This window comes from Mesoplodon bidens, assembly GCF_964165515.1.
Source record: "Mesoplodon bidens genome assembly, chromosome: 1".
In the NCBI taxonomy this organism is placed as follows: domain Eukaryota; kingdom Metazoa; phylum Chordata; class Mammalia; order Artiodactyla; family Ziphiidae; genus Mesoplodon; species Mesoplodon bidens.
The window spans coordinates 215488307-215511279 of NC_138176.1; the positions used below are offsets into that span (position 1 = coordinate 215488307).

General features: G+C 42.5%; 1 protein-coding gene across 6 annotated transcripts in view; it reads left to right on the forward strand.

Annotated features, from left to right (window-relative positions):
- The first annotated feature begins 9253 nt into the window (after positions 1-9253).
- Positions 9254-22973, forward strand: part of NFKB1 (nuclear factor kappa B subunit 1) — a 132533-nt gene continuing 118813 nt past the window's right edge. For 3 of the 6 annotated variants that reach the window (XM_081242358.1, XM_081242363.1, XM_081242361.1), the window contains exon 1: positions 19536-19680. The gene's annotated coding sequence lies outside the window, so the exon portion shown is untranslated. Of the gene's footprint in view, positions 9336-11555; positions 11571-13612; positions 13742-19534; positions 19681-22973 lie in introns of those variants that run through there. The other 3 variants (XM_081242359.1, XM_081242360.1, XM_081242362.1) reach the window with 3 other exon arrangements.

Below are 22973 nucleotides of genomic sequence, written 5' to 3' on the forward strand. Positions count from 1 at the left end.
TCCTTGCATCCCTGGGATAAATCCCACTTGATCATGGTGTATGATCCTTTTAATGTGTTGTTGGATTCTGTCTGCTAGTATTTTGTTGAGGATTTTTGCATCTATATCCATCAGTGATATTGGTCTGTCATTTTCTTTTTTTGTAGTATCTTTGTCAGGTTTTGGTATCAGAGTGATAGTAGCCTCGTAGAATGAGTTTGGGAGTGTTCTTTCCTCTGCAATTTTTTGGAAGAGTTTGAGAAAGATGGGTGTTAGCTCTTCTCTAAATGTTTGATAGAATTCCCCTGCGAAGCCATCTGGTCTTGGACTTTTGTTTGCTGGATGATTTTTAATCACAGTTTCAATTTCATTACTTGTGATTGGTCTGTTCATATTTTCTATTTCTTCCTGGTTCAGTCTTGAAAGGTTATACCTTTCTAAGAATTTGTCCATTTCTTCCAGGTTGTCCATTTTATTGGCATAGAGTTGCTTGTAGTAGTCTCTTATGATGCTCTGTATTTCTGCAGTGTCTGTTGTAGCTTCTCCTTTCTCGTTTCTAATTTTATTGATTTAAGTCCTCTCCCTCTTTTTCTCCATGAGTCTGGCTAAAGGTTTATCAATTTTTTTACCTTCTCAAAGAACTAGTTTTTAGTAGTATCGATCTTTGTTATTGTTTTCTTTGTTTCTATTTCATTTATTTCTGCTCTGATGTTTATGATTTCTTTCCTTCTAGTAACTTTGGGTTTTGTTTGTTCTTCTTTCTCTAGTTCCTTTAGGTGTAAGGCTAAATTGTTCATTTGAGATTTTTCTTGTTTCTTGAGGTAGGATTGTATTGCTATAAACTTCCCTCTTAGAACTGCTTTTGCTGCCTCCCATAGGTTTTAGACCATTGTGTTGTCATTGTCATTTGTCTCTAGGTACTTTTTGATTTCCTCTTTGATGTCTTCAGTGATCTCTTGCTTATTTAGTAATGTATTGTTTAGCCTCCATGTGTTTGTGGGTTTTTTTGGTTTTTTTCTTGTAATTGATTTCTAATCTCATAGTGTTGTGGTCAGAAAAGATGCTTGATATGATTTCAATTTTCTTAAATTTACTGAGGCTTGATTTGTAACCCAAGATGTGATCTATCCTGGAAAATGTTCCATAAGCAGTTGAGAAGAAAGTGTAATCTGCTGTTTTCAGATGGAATGTCCTATAAATATCAATTAAATCTATCTGGTCTATTGTGTCATTTAAAGCTTGTGTTTCCTTATTAATTTTCTGCCTGGATGATCTGTCCATTGGTGTGAGGTGCTAAAGTCCCCCACTATTATTGTGTTACTGTCAATTTCCTCTTTTATAGCTGTTAACATTTGCCTTATGTATTGAGGTGCTCCTGTGTTGGGCACATAGATATTCATAATTGTTATATCTTCTTCTTGGATCGATCCTTGATCATTATGTAATGTCCTTCCTTGTCTCATGTAACATTCTTTATTTTAAAGTGTATTTTGGGCTTCCCTGGTGGCGCAGTGGTTGAGAATCTGCCTGCTAATGCAGGGGACATAGGTTCGAGCCCTGGTCTGGGAGAATCCCACATGGCGCGGAGCAACTGGGCCCGTGAGCCACAACTACTGAGCCTGCGCGTCCGGAGCCTGCGTGTCCGGAGCCTGTGCTCCGCAACGGGGGAAGCCACAACAGTGAGAGGCCCGTGTACCGCAAAAATAAATAAATAAATAAACAAACAAACAACTAAATAAATAATCCTGGAAAAATTGGATATACATATCTTTTCAAATCAAGACGTATCCTAGATCTAAATTTAAAGCCTCAAACTACGAAAGCCCTTAAGAAAACATAGGAGAAAATCTCTGTAAGTTTAAATTAAGCAGAGAGTTCTTGGAAACAACACTGAAACCGCAATACTGTAAATAAATAAATAAATAAGACTTCACCAAAATTATAAGCTTCTGTTCTTCAAAAGAGGATGAAAGATAAGCTTCACAAACTAGAAGGAAATTACAACAAATTCAAAATTCAATAATAAAAAGCAACACACTGAAAATGGACAAAATATTTGAACATACATTATATCAAATGAAAATAAGCATATGATAAAATTAACATTATCATTAGACATTAGGATAATGCAAAGTAAATCACAATGAGATACCACCACACATATCATTTAGAATGATTAAAATTAAAAAGACTGTTTATACCAAGTGTTGGAAGAATATGATTGAGGGACTTCCCTGGTGGCACAGTGGTTAAGAATCAGCTTCCCAGGGACCTCCCTGGTGGCACAGTGGTTAGCAATCCACCTGCCAATGCAGGGGACACAGGTTCAATCCCTGGTCCAGGAAGATCCCACATGCCATGGAGCAACTAAGCCCGTACACCACAACTACTGAGCCTGCACCCTAGAGCCCCCGAGCCACAACTACTGAAGCCCACATGCCACAACTACTGAAGCCCACACACTCAGAACCCATGCTCCACAACAAGAGAAGCCACTGCAATGAGAAGCCCGCACACCGCAAGGAAGAGTAGCCCCTGATCGCCACAACAAGAGAAAATCCGCACGCAGCAACGAAGACCCAACACAGCTAAAAATTTTTAAATTAATTAATTTTTAAAAAGAATATGATTGAACTAGAAGTCTCATAAGCTGATGGGAAGATAAAATAATGTAACCTGTTTGGGAGAACAGATGGCAGTTTCTTAAAATGTTATACATATGCCAAACATATGCTCCGGCCATTTCACTCCTGGTACTTACCCATGAGTAAAGAAAATATATATCTATACACACAGTTATACACAAATGTTTTAGCAACTTTATTTGTATAGCCCCAAACTGGAAACAACCCAAATGTCCATCAGCAGAGGAGTGAATAAGTAAGTCATGGTATATCCATACAACAATATCCTACTCAACTATGAAAAGAAATGAACTTTTGATACACACTACAACATGGATAAATCTCAAGAAAATCATGCTGAATGAAAGAAACCAGATTTTAAAATGTGTACATGCTGAATTATCCCATGTATATAAAACTCTAGGAAATGCAAACAAATCTTTAGTGGTAGAAAGTAGTGATTGCTTAGAGATGGCAGGAGTTGGGAATGAAGGACTACAGAAGGTCATTGAGGAAACGTTTGGGAGTGATGCATATGGTCCCTACCTTGGTAGTGGTGATGACTGCATAGTGTATACATATGTCAAAATTTATCAGGTTGTATACTTTAAATATATGTGGTTTATCGTACATCAATTATAAATCAATAAAGCTATTAAAAAAGAAATGTTTATATTACCCAATTCTGGCCAATGAAAATTAAAGAAAAAGTTGCTGAAAGCTTCTGAGAAAATTCTTTGATCTTAAAGAGCCATAAGAAGATCTTTCTCTTTCTCTCTCCCCCTCCCCACCCCCACCTCAATGTCTCAATGTGAAAAAGAAAGTATGTTGTCCATGTTATAGCTGGAAGCCATCTTTTGACCAAGAAGAAAGTCAGCATGAGGAAATTGCTAACACAGAGACAGAAAAGCAGACACAAATGCCTCTGAGAGGAATAGAGCCAAAATCGTGATTGTGTTAAATCTGAAGTCCTCCTTATCTAAGGATTTTCAACTACATGACCTAATAATATTCCATAGTAGGTAAATCATTTTTCATTAGGATTCTATAATTGCAGTGAAAAACATCCTAACTAAGACAAGCATATTCTTATCTGAGAACCATATTAACAATTTACAATATGTGACCAGATGTAATTCTATTCTTGGTATTTAATTAAATTACATATTTTTTAATAATCCTCAATCTATGTATATCTACTGTGTGTAAGGCTTATAGGTCCTACAATATAGGAGATATCAGATGTTTATACCCTCCCATCATATGTGTTTCCTCCTTTTGATAACAGCACTCTAATTTTCCCTTAGCAAACCACCTCTCTGGCACTCTTAGTTCAAGTCTTTCAGATGAGACAGATCCTCCTTGTCGCTAACAGTAGACATGTGATTCAAAACGCATTGTGAGAAAGATGGGCAATTGAGCCCAGGTCCCCAAACTTCCCCTCTCAACCCCCTCTCTCAACTACTTCTCCAAACAAGAAAAAAGTTGGAGCAGGTAAGTGGAAGCACCCGCATAGGGTCCTTGAGATTGCAGGCTCCAGGGTCTCTGACAGGAAAGGCACTCTCGTTCTCCTGGGGAGAATGCATAAAGCAAAGTTTTGAGCATGCATAAAGCAAAGTTCCCAGTTTCAGGGTTCCCAGTGAAAGACTGTACTGGGAAACCTATGAATCCCTTTAGGAAAGAGCTACATATACTTGTTTATGTGTGTGTTTGTTTGCTTGCTTTTGCGAGGGTTGAATTAATCCAGCTAATGACAAATAATGTGGAGGAGACTTTCACCCATGAGATGAGTTGCTCCTAGCCCCTGAGGCTAGGAAAGAGTCCTGGCTTTTACCCAGGGAGATCTGGGAGAAGAGAGACTTACTTCCAAGCTTCAGCTAGATGTTGACAGATTGCCAGTTGGTTCAGCACCAGCCCACAAAAGTGGAAACTTTCCGCCTTGTAGATTTGCCACTGTACAAGAGAACCTAATCACTTGACCTGTAATTATAGGTTAGTGCATGCAGAGCCTGAGGTCTGAGCAGGAAATGGAAAATAAGATCTTGCCTTAGTAATACCAGCAAGCCAGAGAAGAAAAACCAAGATAACACTTCAAACAGGTGTTTCATTGAAATAGAACTGTTGGAAGAGTCAGATGAAAACATTTTTAAGTAATAAATTATTCAAGAAGATATATTTGAAAGTTAAAGGATTAACAGTTAAATATATGACAGATGCCATAACGAGAGGGAAAAAATCATTTAAAAATATGTAGTAACTGCATGTGTTTCTCATATTGTTCTGTTCCTGACTGAAGTAACTAAAGTGAAATAAGTGATGGAAATAACATTGATATGCTTGCTAACATATTTTCAGAATTAACACATTGCTGATGTTGCATGAAAGTCAGGAATTCCCAAACCTGAAAGCAGGAGGGAACAGCCGAGGAACTGCCTGTTTAGTCCTTGTCACTGTGTAAAAAGAGAATAAATTGTCTCCTGAGAATTCATAACCACTCACACTGTGGTGGGTGGTCAAAAACACTGGAGTATGAATTTTAATTTAAAGTGTTACCAAGTTAATAATGCACCCAGAGTACAGGCAAAAAGAAACAAATATTCTTTGGAGTACTCAGCTTCAACTCAAGCTTCAAAGAATTTCTAAAAATAAAGCTTCAAGAAATACAATTTATTATTGAAAACTCAGTTGATGTATTTAACAGCATATGAGATGCAATTGAAGAGAGAATTTGTGAACTCAAAGAAAAATTTAAAGAAATTATCCAGAATTCAATCTGAAGAGATAAAGAGATATTAAGAGCTATAGAAGTTAGAGTAATAAGATCTAACACATGCCTAATTAAAATTCCAGAAGAAGAGACTAGAGAAAATGGGGGAGAGACAATGTTGCAAAAAATAATGGACTCAGAATTTTCCAGAATTACTGAAAGATATTAAATCCTGAGGTCCAGAAAGCCCTATTTAAAAAACAAAAAGAAACAACAAAATCCAAGTGGGGCATATAAAAGTAGACCACATCTACATTCACCACAAGGAAATTGGAAAAAAAAGAAAGAAAGAAATCAGAAAAGATCCAGGCTGACTTCTTAAAAAGCAACACTGAATATTAAAGACAGTGGAATAAAATCTTCAGTGTGCAAAGAGAAGGTAACTCCTCATCTAAGTTACATATTCAATGAAACAACATCTTAAGACACTGACAAAATACAGATACTTACAATCACATGATACTAAAGGAAATTCTGAACTATAAGATTTGCTACTTGAATATAGCCAGGTGGCACAATGAGAAAAAGAGTGACTTGAATTGACAGTGGTGCTAACTTCGATAAAATTGTACCTCTATTCCAGAGACTGGAGGACTAGTGCTGCTATTTTGTAAGGTGACATTTTAGCAGAGACTTGAAAGAAGTGAGGGAGTGAACCATGTGGATATTCCAAGGGTGTTCCAAGCATGGAAAACGGCATGTGCATAACCTCCGGGGCAGTGGGTGAGGTGCTTGAGGTGTAAAAGGAGCAGGAAGGCAACCTTTCCTGGAACAGCGAGAGTAACCAGCAGAGTGATAGGAGATGAAATCGGAGTCAACAGACAGCCAAACTAGGAAGGGCCTTTTTTTTTTTTTAACATCTTTATTGGAGTATAATTGCTTCACAATGGTGTGTTAGTTTCTGCTGTGTAACAAAGTGAATCAGTTATACATATACATATGTTCCCACATCTCTTCCCTCTTGCGTCTCCCTCCCTCCCCACCCTCCCTATCCCACCCCTCTAGGTGGTCACAAACCACCTAGCTGATCTTCCTGTGCTGTGCGGCTGCTTCCCACTAGCTATTTTATGTTTCGTAGTGTATATATGTCCATGCCACTCTCTCACTTTATCACAGCTTACCCTTCCCCCTCCCCATATCCTCAAGTCCATGCTCTAGTAGGTCTGTGTCTTTATCCCATCTTACCCCTAGGTTCTTTTTTTTTTTTTTTTTTGCGGTACGCGGGCCTCTCACTGTCGTGGCCTCTCCCGTTGCGGAGCACAGGCTCCGGACGCGCAGGCTCAGCGGCCACGGCTCACGGGTCCAGCCGCTCCGCAGCATGTGGGATCTTCCCAGACCGGGGCATGAACCCATGTCCCCTGCATCGGCAGGCGGACTCTCAACCACTGCGCCACCAGGGAAGCCTACCCCTAGGTTCTTCATGACCTTTTTTTTTTTCTTAGATTCCATATATATGTGTTAGTATACAGTATTTGTTTTTCTCTTTCTGACTTACTTCACTCTGTAGGACAGACTCTAGGTCCATCCACCTCACTACAAATAACTCAATTTCATTTCTTTTTATGGCTGAGTAATATTCCACTGTATATATGTGCCACATCTTTTTTATCCATTCATCTGTTGATGGATACTTAGGTTGCTTCCATGTCCTGGCTATTGTAAATAGAGCTGCAATGAACATTTTGGTACATGACTCTTTTTGAATTATGGTTTTCTCAGGGTATATGCCCAGTAGTGGGATTGCTGGGTCATATGGTAGTTCTATTTGTAGTTTTTTAAGGAACCTCCATACTGTTCTCCATAGTGGCTGTATCAATTTACATTCCCACCAACAGTGCAAGAGGGTTCCCTTTTCTCCACACCCTCTCCAGCATTTATTGTTTCTAGATTTCTTGATGATGGCCATTCTGACTGGTGTGAGATGATATCTCATTGTAGTTTTGATTTGCATTTCTCTAATGAGTAAAGATGTTGAGCATCCTTTCATGTGTTTGTTGGCAGTCTGTATATCTTCTTTGGAGAAATGTCTATTTAGGTCTTCTGCCCATTTTTTGGATTGGGTTGTTTGTTTTTTTGTTATTGAGCTGCATGAGCTGCTTATAAATTTTGGAGATTAATCCTTTGTCAGTTGCTTCATTTGCAAATATTTTCTCCCATTCTGAGGGTTGTCTTTTGGTCTTGTTTATGGTTTCCTTTGCTGTTCAAAAGGTTTTAAGTTTCATTAGGTCCCATTTGTGTATTTTTGTTTTTATTTCCATTTCTCTAGGAGGTGGGTCAAAAAGGATCTTGCTGTGATTTATGTCATAGAGCGTTCTGCCTATGTTTTCCTCTAAGAGTTTGATATTGAAAGGGCCTTTTTTGATCACTGTAAGGACTTTGGTATTTGTGCTGAGTGATCAAAAGGACAGTGGAAGCTTTTCAACTGAGTTGTGACTTGATCTAAGCAGGTGAATAAAATGCTTTAGAAATAATTCAGGTTCAAATCAACAAAAATTGTTCTTCCATGGACAAATGTAATCTGGTACTTAGAAGGCTTTCTGCTGATCCAGTTTGATATAAGAATAGAATTTATTTATTTATTTTTGAAGTCTGAATAGTTTATTTGATTCCTTCTCAAGACCCTGACAGCACCTGGGTCCTGGGTTCTGAGGGAGCACAAAGGGGCCCTTGAAAAGGGCAGGAAAATGGCAAAGGCATGAAGAAGGCATATTTCAACAACTTAAAAAAATTTTTTTATAAGTTTGTTTTTTATGTCTGTGAGTCTTTCTGTTAGGATGAGCATTTTTTATTTTTTTATTTTTTTTATTTTTGGCTGTGTTGGGTCTTCGTTGCTGTGCACAAACTTTCTCTTGCAGCGGGCGGGGACTACTCTTCCTGGTGGTGTGCCAACTTCTCATTTCGGTGTCCTCATTGCAGTGTCTGCTCTTGTTGCCTAGCACCGGCTCTAGGCCCGTGGGCTCCAGTAGTTGCAGCACGTGGGCTCAGTATTTGTGGCCCACGGGCTTAGTTGCTCTGCCGCATGTGGGATCTTCCCAGACCAGGGATCTGACCCGTGTCTCCTGCACTGGCAGGCATTTTCTTAACCATTGTGCCACCAGGGAAGTCCGAACTTTAAACTTTTGCCAAACCTCCAGAACTTGATTCAAAAATATATTCTCTTTCCCAGGGACAGGAGTCATTTAAAGGCTACTTGTGTAATGCTCGGTATGTAACCTAATTAAGAACACTAGAGAGTACCTCCAAACTGGAGGGCAATGTCTACAGAGCAGAACTCCCACATCACCTTGAACATCGACAGCCCTGGCTTACTCAGGCCCGTCTTGTTGCCAGCCTTTGAAATCAGAGGCCTGTGACAGGAGGCAAGTAAAGAAGAGAAGAAAACACCCTGGCTGGTCCTGGTGCCGATTCTCCATTATCACCCTCACCTGGATGTAGCGCCTGGACTTAATGCCGGCTTCTAACACTTCCCGGGGTAGATGTTCTGGGTACTCTCTCCCGTGGCTCTCCTGACTCTCATTCTCTCTTTCTTGTCGAGACTGAAGGATAGACTCACCAAGTTCGTGGGCAGCCTTTAAATCAGGCCAAAAATTGTCCAGGTAATTCAGCTGGAAATACTTGAAGGAAATCACAAACACTCCTTCTGTTTCACTTCCATACTGCTGAATTGCCTCTTCATCTTCTGTCACCATAACGATTGGCATCCTGTCCTGGCAGTGGTGACAGTACCAAGCGGCTGCACTGTAGATGCTCCTGTTCTGCCACTTCTCCATGGACTCCCTGCTTTCCTGAGGGCGAGAGCAGGACTGCTGGAATTCATTAGCGAAGAGAACGCAATCGTGACGCGCATCCTTCAGGAGATTTCGCAATTTGTTATACTGTCTCCGGCCTCTTTGATGCTGCACAGCTTGACAAGCCGTTTGCATGAAAATAATTCCCTTCAATTCAGGAAACTCAAGGATCTCGAGGTAATCCTGAATGACTTTCCAGTCTGGGATCATGTAATGAGTTACGTCGCGAGACAAGCGTTTCCCATCGTTGAGGCAGACGGCGGGCTGCGGGCGGAGCGGGCCGCTGCAGGGCACGCGGGGCCGCAGGTAATGCTCCCGCACGGTCCGCAGAGTCCGGCCCTGGAAGGGTCTCAGGAGCAGCACCGTCTCCCGCTTCTGCAGCATGCCGGCGGCGCTCCCCGGGCAGAGATCTGGGCCCCGCGAGGCCGCCGGGAGCGGGCGGCCGGGAAGCTGCGGGCGCGGCGCGGGCGGAGGCGAGGCCGAGGCTTCGGGCCCGCCCCCTCGGCCTGGTGTCCGCGGTGCTCGCGGCCGGCCGGCCCTCCTGGCTGCGGCCTGAGCGCTCCCGGCTCCACCAAGAATAGAATTTGAAATGGAGTAAATAGCACCCATGTCCTATTCGGTAGACTCTCTTCCCTGTTTACGACTTCCTTCTAACAGGCTTTTAAAAGGAACTGGATGGCTGAGTGTTTAAGGCCACACTCTGTGACAAGGATAGCAATGTGTTCTCTGTAGCACTTCCATTCTATGAAGATGTTTCCAGGCATTATACCATGCTTAGGCCTTACAGCCTCAGTCCCTGTCAGGGTGGATTAGCTACGCAGTGAGCCTGCATGTAGCACTAGAAATTGACCAGTTAAGTTCTTTTAACATAGTGGTTATTTCGTATTTGCATTTTGTTCTGGATACTCTGTACTTGCTCCTGCAGATCCACTCTCCACCTCTCTCCATCCTGCTTTGTGCCTCTGGCTTCCAATGGGGTCCTCTTAATGGGGAACGCTGGAGACGTGCATGGTGGAGGCAGAGGTTAGGTAACGTATTCTATTGGCTCCCTTCTTGCCATGCGGTGACTTGTCCATGGCTCGTTTCTCTAGTGAAGCGCCCCGCTCTTTTCTAAAACTTCACACATAGCTACAGGCCCTTCCTTGGTTCCAGACACCACTCTCCCTCCTTGCCCTTTCAGGCCTAGGAGTGGTAAAGGCTCCCCGTTCTTGTTATCTCTAGGATGCTTTGCCATCCCTCATGGGTGTCCCTTAACTCTGCTCCCACCCCTGAAAATAATTCCTTCATCCAAGTCTTGTTAATGACTTGTTGATGGTGCCATCTGTTTTCTGTCCACACAGCTCGCTCCACAGAGTAAGTTCAACTAGTTATATTTATCAACTTTGCATTTCTTTTTATGTACTTCACTTTTTTATTTTTTTGAAAATTTCACATATTTTTTAATTTAAAATGAATCAAACACTGACTCAACAACCATTTACTCGTATCATACAATTCAATACAATAAGCTAAATCAATTGCAGTGGCCCAGGAACTAGAGAAGCAAATAAGAGGAGGATCTCAGGCAACTTTGGGGTTCAGAAAAGACTCCACTGAGAAGGTGAGTAGGACTTGGCGCCTCACCGTAGGGCAGCCCCTTTCTCCTCAAGAACTGTGGGTCTCACTGCACTACAGCCTCAGGACCACCAGGGTTAGTTGCTCACACAGTCTCACTGCAAACTCTCTTCAGGTGTCCCCTACTTCAGCAGATCTAATGACATCTGCCTGCAGCCATGTGGGGTGTGGGCACGTACACACGCACACTCAGAAAAAGTTGTCTGTTAAAACTTTGTAAGTGCTGTTGAAACAATTTCTTTACATGAAATGAGTGTAATTCTAAAGCATCCTGAATCTGAAGTTTTAAAAAATTGTTGAAACAGTGAAATCGTCAACAGAGAAGTAGCATTGTTTGAATTTGCAATTCAGTAAGTCCTGACACTTTTTTTTTTTAGTCTTGCTGCCAATATGATGAATAGAGATCTATTATAATGGGTGTTACTATGATGATGTCTTTCAGGTTTCTGTAAAAGCTTGTCAGGATATATGTATGCAAAGGCACATTTATCCTATTAAAGATATATATATATATATCTTTATATATATAAAGATATATATGTATATATCAATATATAAGTATCAGATGATCACTTATGAATAGCTTTGACAACCAGATATAGAACCTTTCAGAAGACAGAAACCCCCTCCATAAAAACAAGTAATTGGCAGCTGTCTCAAATCAACCAGTCTGATTTCACTCAGACCAATTTTGTTGGCTTCCAGTGGCCTGACCAATCATCCTGGTTAACTGGGGACTGAGGGTTTCCTGGACGAAGAGCTTTCTGCTAAAACCAAGACGGTACTGGGAAAACTGGGGTGAGTTGTTCCTCTAGCTCCATGTCTCGTGCAGATCAGTAGAAGATATTTCTGTTGTGGCCTGAATTGTGTCCCCTGACCTGCCCCACACACAGTTTATATGTTTCAGTCTTAACCTCCAGTTGCTCAGAATGTGACTGTGTTTGGAGATAGAGTCTTTCAAGAGCTAAGTTAAAATGAGGTCGTTGGAGTGGACCCTGATCCAATATGACTGGTGTCCTTACAAAAAGGAGAGATTAGAACACAGACATTCTGAGGGACCCATGTGAAGACACAGGGGAAAGACAGTTACCTATAAAACAAGGAGGGAGGCCTCAGAAATAACCAATGCAGTGACACCTTATTCTTGGATTTGTAGCCTCCAGAATCATGAGAAAAATTCATTTCTATTGTTTAAGGAACCCAGCCTGTGGTATTTTTGGTATGGCAGTGCTAACAACAACAACAACAACAAAACATTATCTAATAGTTATTTTTGATTGTGTGCATTTCAGCTGATGAGCCTAATCTCCTCTTTCTGCGAGCTTCTCTTTCCGCTTCCTCCTCACTGCTCACGTAGAAAGACCTGTCCCCTGCAATTCCTTCACCTAGACTGTGACCTCCACACATCCCACTTCCCTTTTCTTCTGGCACCTTGCTCCTTCATGAATTTTCTTTCTTTTATTAAGTCTATAACTCATTAAACTATTTCCCAACCCTTCCAAACTTCCTTTACCCCTGGAACTCCATAAATGTTAGATAAATGAAGAATGACACTAATTTCTCTCTCCTCCCTTCTTCTCACTCCAAACTCTTTTACATTTATTGCCTTCCTGTCTCCATTTCCCACTCACTTGTCAGCCCCTTGTCATGTGGTTCCTGACTCCCATCATTATATTGAAACTGCCCTATGAAGTAACCTAGGACCAGAGCCACTGGTATCAGTGGCATTTTGAGAATTTATAGTAAAGTCCCCTCTTCTTCTGAACAGAGTGAGCAGGGTGAACAGAGTGCAAAGTGGCTTCTTTCCTTAGCTGCACACCCATCCCCTGAAGCCATGCTTGGGATTTCATAATTCCCCAATTCAACTGTTTCTTCTCATTCTGACCTTTTAGGAACTGTCTGCAGCATTTGACACTGTTGAGCACTCTCTGACCCTTGAAACTTTCTCTTCTCTGGTTTTCCAACGTTTCTTCCTGCCTTCAGTCACACCTGAGCAGTCTTTAAGCACCTCTCTCTTTCTCTCCCCTCCCCTGCTACCCCCACACACACCAATTCCAGAAATAGTTACTCATCAAATTTCTGTTCTTGGTTCTCTTCTCTTCCAACTCTTTGGTCATTAATGTTTTAGAAACACTCTCATGACAACCACCGCATCTTTGCAGTTACCTCTTGATTTAGATCACCAATCCTATGTCTCTCAGAGCATCAGGCTTGAATTTCCAACTGAACATTAGTCACTTCCACGTGATCTCCTTGAGCCTATCATGATTAACATGATGAAAACTGAATTCATCATATTTCCACAGATTCTTTCTCAGTTATGATGTTACCATTCTAAGTACCCAGACTAGAAAACTCAGAGCCCTCTCTCTCTTCGTCTCTCTCGAACTGCGTGTATTATCGGTAAGCAGGTCCTATTGACCCTATTTTCTAAAATCTCTTACATCCTTCTCCTTTTCATTACACTGGATAAATCGTTTAGTGTAGTGATTAAGAGCCTGGACAGCAGAGGCAAATCAACTGGGTTCAGATCCTGATTCCCCTGCTACTTACTAGTTATGAAACCTTAGGAAAATTATTTGACTTTTCATCTGTAAAAATGGGGATAATGACAACCTATTTGATACGATTGTCTGAGAGTTGAATAAGTTAACACATGTGTAACAGTTATTAATTTTGTGCTCACCCAACCTATTTCTTCTTCCTAAACACCCAGCAAAGCTGTATTTCCTGGGTCTCTTGCATCTGAGCGGGGCCATGGAATGTGAGCAGAAGTGTTGTGTCACTTTCAGTCAAAGGAAGACGTACATCTCCTATGCTCTCTCTCTTCCTTTGCTCAGGCAACACTGGAAGCAACACATAATGATGGTGAAGTTATATTCTGGAGGGATTCTGAATGGCTGAGTTACTACCTGGAGGAGAGCTGCCCCTGTGTGCCACCACCCAGGAGCTTCTGCAGTGAATTTTGGGTGAGAGAGAAGTAAACTTTTAAACTTTTATTGTGTTGAATCACTGAGATTTAAGTTTTTAGAAAATAGCAGCTAGTCTTATTTATCCCAAACATCATGTAAATACACTGGAAACGGTGCCACAAATAATAAGTATTTGATAAATGACAGAGATTATGATTCTTCTGCTACTATATTGAGTTCAAATCATTCTTCACTTAGATTATGAGACGATAACATAAAATGTCAACTCTTTCTAGCCTGAGTAGTTCATTTATTTAAGATACATTGTGCCATAAAAGTTTTGTTTTGCCCAGTTATATTGTTGGTAAATATCAAATGATTATTGTATAAAAGCAGCAAAAGACTACTACTTTGTGATTCCCATAAAGAGGAAAACAGATACTCTATTCCTTTCTTTTTGTTGTTGTTGTTGTTTTGCGGTACGCGGGCCTCTCACTGCTGTGGCCTCTCCCGTTGCGGAGCACAGGCTCCGGACGCACAGGCCCAGCGGCCATGGCTCACGGGCCCAGCCGCTCCGCGGCATGTGGGATCCTCCTGGACCGGGGCACGAACCCGAGTCCCCTGCATTGGCAGGCAGACTCTCAACCACTGCACCACCAGGGAAGCCCTATTCCTTTCTTTATTGCCTCAAAAAAAAGGATAAATGATGCCAGGACTTCTACACCCTCACCTTCCACAAACTTTAACTTTCCTTCCACCACCTGCATCTTAGCCTCCTGAAAGTTGACTTGGGTCCAAATCCTGGCTCTCCCACACCTTCTTCTTCCTGAGTCTCTTCGCGTGTGGGATATATTTTTATGGCCAATTCTTTGGTGAAACAATGTGTATAACATTTTAAGTGAAAGAATAATCTTTTAAAACATTATTATGTATTGAACATATTTTAAGTGCAGTGAATGTGCTTTAGAGAGGTGAGATTAGACCAAAAAAATGTTGACAAGTGGGTGTCTGGGAAAAAATCTAATTTTTTTACGTTAGTTATTACAACATACAATTCCACTTCCGAAGTCCTTTTGTTACAAACTGTGTTTTAAACCCAGACCTCATGTCTTTAAGTCTCACTTTCCCTCATTCGTTTTCTTTCTCCTGGTCAATTCACCATCATATCTTATCCACCATGCGTGGCATCCACTAAGGGCCATCTTCATCGAGTTGTTCCTCTGAGAAACAGCAGTACTACTAATAATAACCGACATAAATATGAGTTTTCTGAACATCTGGCAACTTGGTCAGTGCTTCACACACCTTACCTCATTTGGCCGTTACAATACCACTATGAGGTGGGGTGTAATTATCATCCTGTCTTACAGGTGAGAAAAAGGAGGCTTGAAACAATTATATCTAGGGTCACACAGCTACTCAGGGAAGAACAAGAGTGAATTATTTTCTGCAAAGGGCACAATCAGATACTGGCTTCAAATTTGAAGGTAGCACCTGATTCCATAGCTCGAGAGCTTAACCACCAGGCAATACTGCAAGCACCATTATATCTCTCCCTACCTATGCCTAAGTATTTGATTCTACCTCCATGAAAGCATTTACTGTACTCTGCCTAGCAGTATAATTACAAGCACTTCTTTTGAGCTTTGCGAACTCTTTGACGGCAGTGATGGTAGTACATAAATATCATTTGAGCTGATAGAAAAGATGCTAGTATCTCTAAGACCAGTGACATTCTTCTTTGAAATTTCTTGTCTCCATTTCAGTGTGTCTCCATTGTCAAGGGAATATAATTCTGGATTCTCTATACAGTCTTAAGAGGAAGATGATTTCTTTGCCCTCTCCTGTTGGTTTTACTCTTGGTGATATAATCCATTATACAAATCACTTTTGTCCTGGCTATTACATAAGAGGTCATTCTTCCCAGCTTTATCTTCTTTTTCTTTTGTACCCACTTTTATAGGCTAATGGAGTGCTTTTCCAATAAGACCTGCTAACTGTGCAAGCACAAGATAGAACATGACAAGTACTTTAATAGAGGTGTAATGCAACACTTTGCTATCAATAGGGAGAGATGCCACAAGGATGGGTGTCTGCCCCAGTGGTCAACAGTGTGAGCATTTATGTCACTTAAGCCTATGAGGAAATTAATTTCAAGTCCTTTTTCTTGGGATAACTATTTACATTTGCATAGGCCTTTTACATTCTTTATCTCCCCTTTGTCTCTAGAGCTTCGTGAGGTAGAGTTGTCATAATGTAAAATACATGTTATTATTGTATATATACATAATACAACACATATGTTGTTACATGTATATTATATAGCCATGTCTTAGTTTGTTAATTTGGGCTGCTATAACAAAATACCACAGACTGGGTGGCTGGTAAACAACAGAAATTTATTTCTCACAGTTCTGGAGGCTGAAAGTCTGAGATCAGAGTGCCAGCATGGTCTGGTGAGGGCCCTCTTCCCAGCTGCAGACTTTCTGCTGTGTCCTCACATGGCAGAAGGAAGGAGCTGGCTCTCTGGAGCCTCTTTTATAAAGACACTTATCCAAGTTATCAGGGCTCTGCCCTCATGACCTATTCAGCTCCTAAAGGACCACCCTCGTAACACCATCACTTTGGGGATGAGGATTTAAAAATATGACGTTGAGGGGGACGCAAACATTCAGACCGTAGCAACACAACATATATAATGTAAAGCATTATATAAAGCTAGTATACAGCTTATTATATAATATACACTATAATGTTATGCTTATTGTATAGGTGACAAAACTGAAGTTCATATAAACTTGGCAAAAGTTACACAGATAATTCAAGGCAAAGCCAGGACTCTTAAGTCAAGTATGATTTCAAGTCTAGTGAAGTCTTTGCATTTCATCTTGGCTCCCAGAGCCAAGAGCTGTGACCTGGGTGTTTCTAAACATGTTGAGCTGAAGCAAGTTGTGCCCTTTACAGAAATATAGTTCACTCCTGTTCTATCCCCAAGATAGGTCTTGGAGTTTGTAAGGCTCAGATGTATGAGTCTGTATTTGTAAATACTCATTACACACTATATAACTTCTCACTGTTGATGTGTCCAGTATATAGATCTGAACCTCAGAATTCTCTGGACGCCAACATTTCCAACACGCAGCTTTATGAGAAGAGAAATTCATGTGATTTCAAAGATTTAGTGACAAATATGACACAACTTGCCCTTTCCACAATCTTGATGACTGAAATTCCACAGGCATTTTTTCCGTTGTGTTCTGATAGTGGCAAACGCCTTCTGACACCTGAGGGTAGGTGAATTTGTAAGAAACATTCCTGAAAGCAGGTATGTATAGGGTGTAGAAAAAGTATTGGGAAACAAAGCGGGAGTACAGGAAGGATAACTGGTGAGCCAAAAAGAGCAGATGGAGGGCTTTTATAGTTTTGTCTACTGTAGTGCATTGAATTGTGTCCCCCAAAATGATATATTCAAGTCCTTACCCCAGATACCTATGAACATGACCTTATTTGGAAATAGGTTCTTTACAGATGTAGTCAAGCTAAGATGAGATCATACTGGATTATGGTGGGCTCTAAATCTAAAGACTCCTGTCTTTAAAATGGAGAAGGAGAGGGGGATTTGGATACAGAGACACAGAGGAGACACAGGAAGGAAGGCCGCGTGAAGACACAGGCAGAAGTTGGAGTGATGCAGCTAAAGCCAAGGAACACCAAGGATTGCCAGGAGTCACCAGAAGCTAGGAAGAGGCAAGGAAGGAGTCTTCCCTAGAACCCTCAGAGGGAGCATGACCCTGCCAACAGCTTGATCTCTGACTTCTGGCCTCCAGAACTGTAAGAGAATAAATTCTGGTTGTTTTAAGCCACCCAGTTTGTGGTAATTTCTAGCAGCAGCCCTAGAAAACTAAAACAGCTGCTTAATAGACCACCCCCTCTGCCCACCTCAATTTTAAAGTTCAATGTACAGGATAATTTTGAATTTGAAATTTAATCCTTTTAAGTAATTAACACTCTTTAATTTTTGTTCCCATAATATGTCACACTGACTCTTCTAACAATACTGTCTATTGGTTCTTTCAGTGATGGGCTACCACCCCATGCAGAATGAACTGTGTGAATATTCACACTTACCCCATAAGGAAAAAGAAGACTATTCTCCTAACACTTTGTTGTTTCATGACAGAGGCAGAAATCACTTCTTATAAACTATATATTAATCTACTAAAAACAATATTGGCACAATTTCTAATAATGTCCCATAAATAATAACACAGGGTTTCTAAAAAGTCATTGTCTTCAGTCTTTGTAAATCCCCTGAACTCCAGCTGTTCAACCAGCCCCTGGGGGCTAAACGAAATGGCTTGAAGGAAGATTGTTGGTTGGTCCCAAGGTCACTGCAGAGATTCACCCCAGACCTAAACAAATGGATCTCGAATCCTCTGCTGAACACTCCACCGATAAGATTCTTATAACCCGAGGAGGGAGGGGGCATGGCAAGGAGTAGGCACGCAGGGAATATTGCTATGGGCAATCTAATGCCATAGCAACCCTGCCTGGTGAATCGATGATTCCTGATGTTTTAAAGTTCAATTTACACAGTTATCACTGAATTCAGTGGTGAGATAATTAGCACTAAAATATCTATTTCAGCTCTGGTTTCTTGTTTGGGGAACTAATCTACCCCAAGGTATTCCCTGCCCCGCCTAGCACAGTGCCTGGCATGTAAAGAAGCTCAAATGCTAGTGATTGGTGATCTGCAGGTTCTAGAAGCGGTCTCTCCAGAAGAAAACAAATTCCCACCTGCCGGGTCAGTATTTCTTTCCGAGCTGTGAACCAAAACCATTGCCACCAGCATCACTCTAATTCCACCGACAGTAATTCTCATAAAGGCCTGACAATGCCCTGTAAATGAAAGTTCTGAAGAACTGTCAAAACCAGGAGATTTGAGACCTCACCCCAAACTGGCAGACGTTCAGACTTCCCTGGACAGAAGTCAGTTATGCTACAGACCTTCCAGTTTAATCTGTAAAGAGATTTGAGAGTAACTGAGAGCACTTAAATGCAATATACAGATGAGACTTATTTTTACACACAGCATGCCTGGCTCCATGCCGACCCATCATCCCCTCTGGATGCTTGGGCCTGTCCTTCGGGGCTCTGGACCCGCTGACTCTCACAGCCGCACGGCCGACGCCTCCGCGCCGCCCGCTTCCCAGCAAGAGTCGGCTCCGCTGGCGCTTCCAGGGGGCGTCCCCGTCCGCCGCTGCCCTCGGGGCTCCCAGAGTGGCGGCGGGGGAGCGGGCGCCCCGCGGGGGACGCCGGCATCCAGGGCGCCGAACGTGCGCCCCTCGCCGGCGCCCCGCAGCGGCTCCGAGGGGTGGGTGCGGAGCTGGCCGGCGAGGCCGGGCCGGGGGCGCAAGGCACACCCCCGCAAGGCGTGCGGGCTTCCCCCACCCCCGGCGACGACCCCACCTCCCGCCCCCGCGGCGTGCGCGCGTGTGTCCGTCTGTCTGTCTTCTCTCTCGACGTCAGTGGGAATTTCCAGCCAGGAAGTGAGAGAGTGAGCGAGAGAGAAAGAGAGAGAAGTGCACCAGCGAGCCGGGGCAGGAAGAGGAGGTTTCGCCACCGGAGCGGCCCGGCGACGCGACGACAGCTTCCCCTGCCCTTCCCGTCGGTCGGGCCTCTCGCCGCCACCCTCGGCCAGCGTCCCGCCGCCAGCCTCACTCAAGAGCCCGGGGCAGCCCAGGCCGGAGCCGCCGCGGCCGGGAAGGCGGCGACGCCGTGGTCCCGCAGCCGCGCGCCCGGCGTTCCCTCCGCCCGCGCTGCGGCCATGGCGCGGCGCTGACTGGCCCGGCGAGACCGCGCGCCCGCCCGGACCCGAGCCGACCCGCTCCGGCTCCGGTCGGCCGCCGCCTCTTCCTTCCCCGGCCCCCAGGCCCGCGCCGCCCCGGAGCGGGAGCCACAGGCGCAGGGAGACCGAGCGCGGACCCGCCAGCAGGGTAAGCCAGACTCGGGCAAGCGGGGGCCGCGCCGGCGAAGTGCGGCCCGACTCCCGCCACCCACCCGCCCCGCACCCCGTCCGGCCCCGCTTGGACTTCCTCATTCCTGCGCTAACCGCTCGGCTAGACCGGAGGAAGAGGTTGACAGTAGCGGAGAGGCGCATGGGCTCTGCGCGAGGGGGGAAAGGCACCCCCGGACTAAGCACGGGCCGGTCGGCCGGAGGGCCGCGGCTGCCCGCCCGGGCCGTTCTTTCTCCCCCGTCCCTCCGCGGGGCGGGAACGCGGCGCGGAGGGGAACTCGCGCAAACTTTTTTTAATCCCCACCTCCCCTCCCCCTGCCGGGGGGTCGGGCCTTGAGGGCTGAGGGGCGCTTGGGCGCGGAGGAGTGAGGGGAAGGTGGTTGGTGCAGTGCAGAAGCAGATTTCACCTAAGGGCGTTCCACGAAATGAAAGCAGAAGTGCATGTCAGTCCTCTGGGCTGGGAAGCCCTCCCCAGCTCCCCAAGATTGAACCGGACAGCCTTATTCCTGGTCTCCTAGCTCCAAAAGAAGCCCCCCACTTCACACACACACACACACGCACACACACCCCAACCAACCAGGACAGGATATGCTCACCTACTATAGGACCTGTACCTTAGTTTTCAAAAGATAAGGAGGGCCTGGTACTGATCCTACAGGGCCTGCCTGGCGTTTGAGAGCGAAATTACCCACTTAGAGCACTTTTTAGACACCCTGATTATGTAAAACAATTGGACAACGGTACCATGTGTTGTGCATGACCTCGAAAACAAAAATGATATAAACAAAGCCTATCGTGACATTTTAAAATAATAAATTTAAAAAATATCTGAGCTTCCATATACATTTTTGATAAAGTAGTCAAAATACCATCTTTTGCTTCTTCAGAACTTGTTGGTAGACGTGCTGTTCTGAGCAGAGAGATGACTCCAGTAGAAAGTGTATCTGGAAATGTAGGATAGTTTAACCAATAGAGTAAATATTCAGATTATTCTCTTCTGGTATGTAGGTTGAACAGGAATCACATTATCAGGAGTGGTGTGTAAGAATCAATGGCTACATAAAACTTCTCATTAATTTACCATAGTAAATTAGGAAATTTGTTTGTACAAAGATTGGTTGGTTGCTTGGCTTTGATTATCAAGATTTAAGAGGTTTTCATGGACTTTGCTAAGTAGGGTTTTTCAGTATTGCAGATAACTAAATAACTATATTTAACTTAAAGATTTTGTTATAAAGCCCATAATCTGAGAGAATGACTGTGGTATTACTAAAACATTTAATGGCTCTGGCATAGAAATGTTCTTCTACAGACTGGTGATCTTTGGTAAACACTAAAGCTTAGGATCAAGATGTTCAGTGCTTATTTTTCTAGCAAAATACCTCAATTGAATATTCCTGAGTAGTTTAAATTGCACTCCTGTTGCTAAAACTTTAAATGGGAATCTGATTAAAATAAAGCCCTCAGCTGAAGCATGCTGTTTTCCTGATTTTAACATTGTGCTTTCTAGAGATGAATCCTTTTACTGTTTGATGCACTAAAGAAGTTATGTAAATAACTTAAAGCAGAGTATCTTTTTGAGCTTCTGAACTTGAGAAGACAGGAAATAAAAAGAGATTAATTTATCATGTAATTAAATTGCTAAAGTGAGAAGAACATATATGATAAATGGAAACATGAGATCTCCTGAACTTACTCATCCACATTGATACCTGCAACTCCTCAAAGCCCTCTGGAGCTTATTTAGATAAAATGTCTTCCTGGGCCACAGCCTACTGGACTGAAATACTGCTTGCCGTGAATAGAAAACCACTTCTAACCTTGTTTGAAAGACTTTTTAAAGAAAGTTCTATATAATCCAATTAGGGATTGGTGGTGATTTGAAAATCTGTTTGTTTTGAACTTTCAATTTTATCTTGTGTTCTGCAGTTGGCATTCACATGGGCTGAATAAATGCCCGGTTTTCAAACCCCGCTAGTAAATACTGGAGTATATGTACAAAAATAGTTGTTCCCCTTTGTAAGCACTCCTTTGATCTTTGCACTTCCTTCTTACTGCTACTTTTTAAACAAGATCATCTGTAATGACTGACTTGCACTTGGTAAAAGCTCAATTAGTCTGAAATAGACAGAATTTTAGATTTAGTGATCACAGTCCTCACATTTCTCGTCATGTTCCTTGGAACAAATTGGTGCTAGTTGAGAAACTAATATTTATGCAGGCTGTTTTTACCACTGCTTTCAGACTTCCAGATAATTGATGAAGTAAGTTACTACCTGGACTTTCAGGGATTGCTCACTGTGGTAGATGGAAGGTCTTTATAAGGAATTGGCAGCCACAGGAATCTTGGACTATCATTCAATCAGCAAGCCCTTATTTTTTACCTAATTTATGAGAGGTATTCCCCTGTTCAGAAGAGGTGAAAGTTCTGGCTTCTGGGGGAAGTGGTTACTTCATAACCTTCAATTAGTTTGAACTTGGGAGAAGTAAGAACAGTAGTTGACATTTTAAAACAATAAATTTTAAAAATGATATCTGCGTTTCTATATAAATTTTTGATAAAGTAGTCAAAATATCTTTTTCTTTTTTAGAACCTATTAGTAGAATTGCTGTTCTGAGCATAGAAATGACTGCAGCAGAAAATGTATCTGGAAATGCCGACTAGTTTAACCAATAAGAATAGATATTCAGGTTATGCTCTTCTAGTCTACAGATTGAACAGCAATCACATTAACAGGAGTGGATATATAAGAATCAATGGCTATGCAAAATTTCTCATTAATTTCCCTTACTTTTAGTAGGAAGGTTGTTTCGTTTGGCTGATTGGTTTTCTGTTTATAATATGAATCATACAAGGTGGCATGATCGTTTTATGTTTTAAGAAGAGAAGGAGGAGGAGAAGGAACAGAATTTTCGTGCTGGGGGACACTTTTAGATGTGTTGCTCCTACATCTACATTTATGTCTGATCAGAGTTAATTGACAGCTCCTTCTTGGTGACCAGCAAACCACACTGAAGCAATTGACCCTGCTTTCTGAGAATGGCTTCTCATTTGCTCTCTCGTATCTCCCATAAATACTGAATTCCCCTACAGTGTTCTTGGAGGTGAGCAGGTAAATCATCAGAAGCATACATACCCCTTTGCGTTGACCCTGTCACTGCTTAGGAGACCTTAAGGGTTTTAAAGATAGAGGCATTCATTCATCTTCAGAGAGGAAAGTTGGGACTTGTGACATAGTTTAGCAAGTCAGTTTGGCTCCTTGAACATTTTTT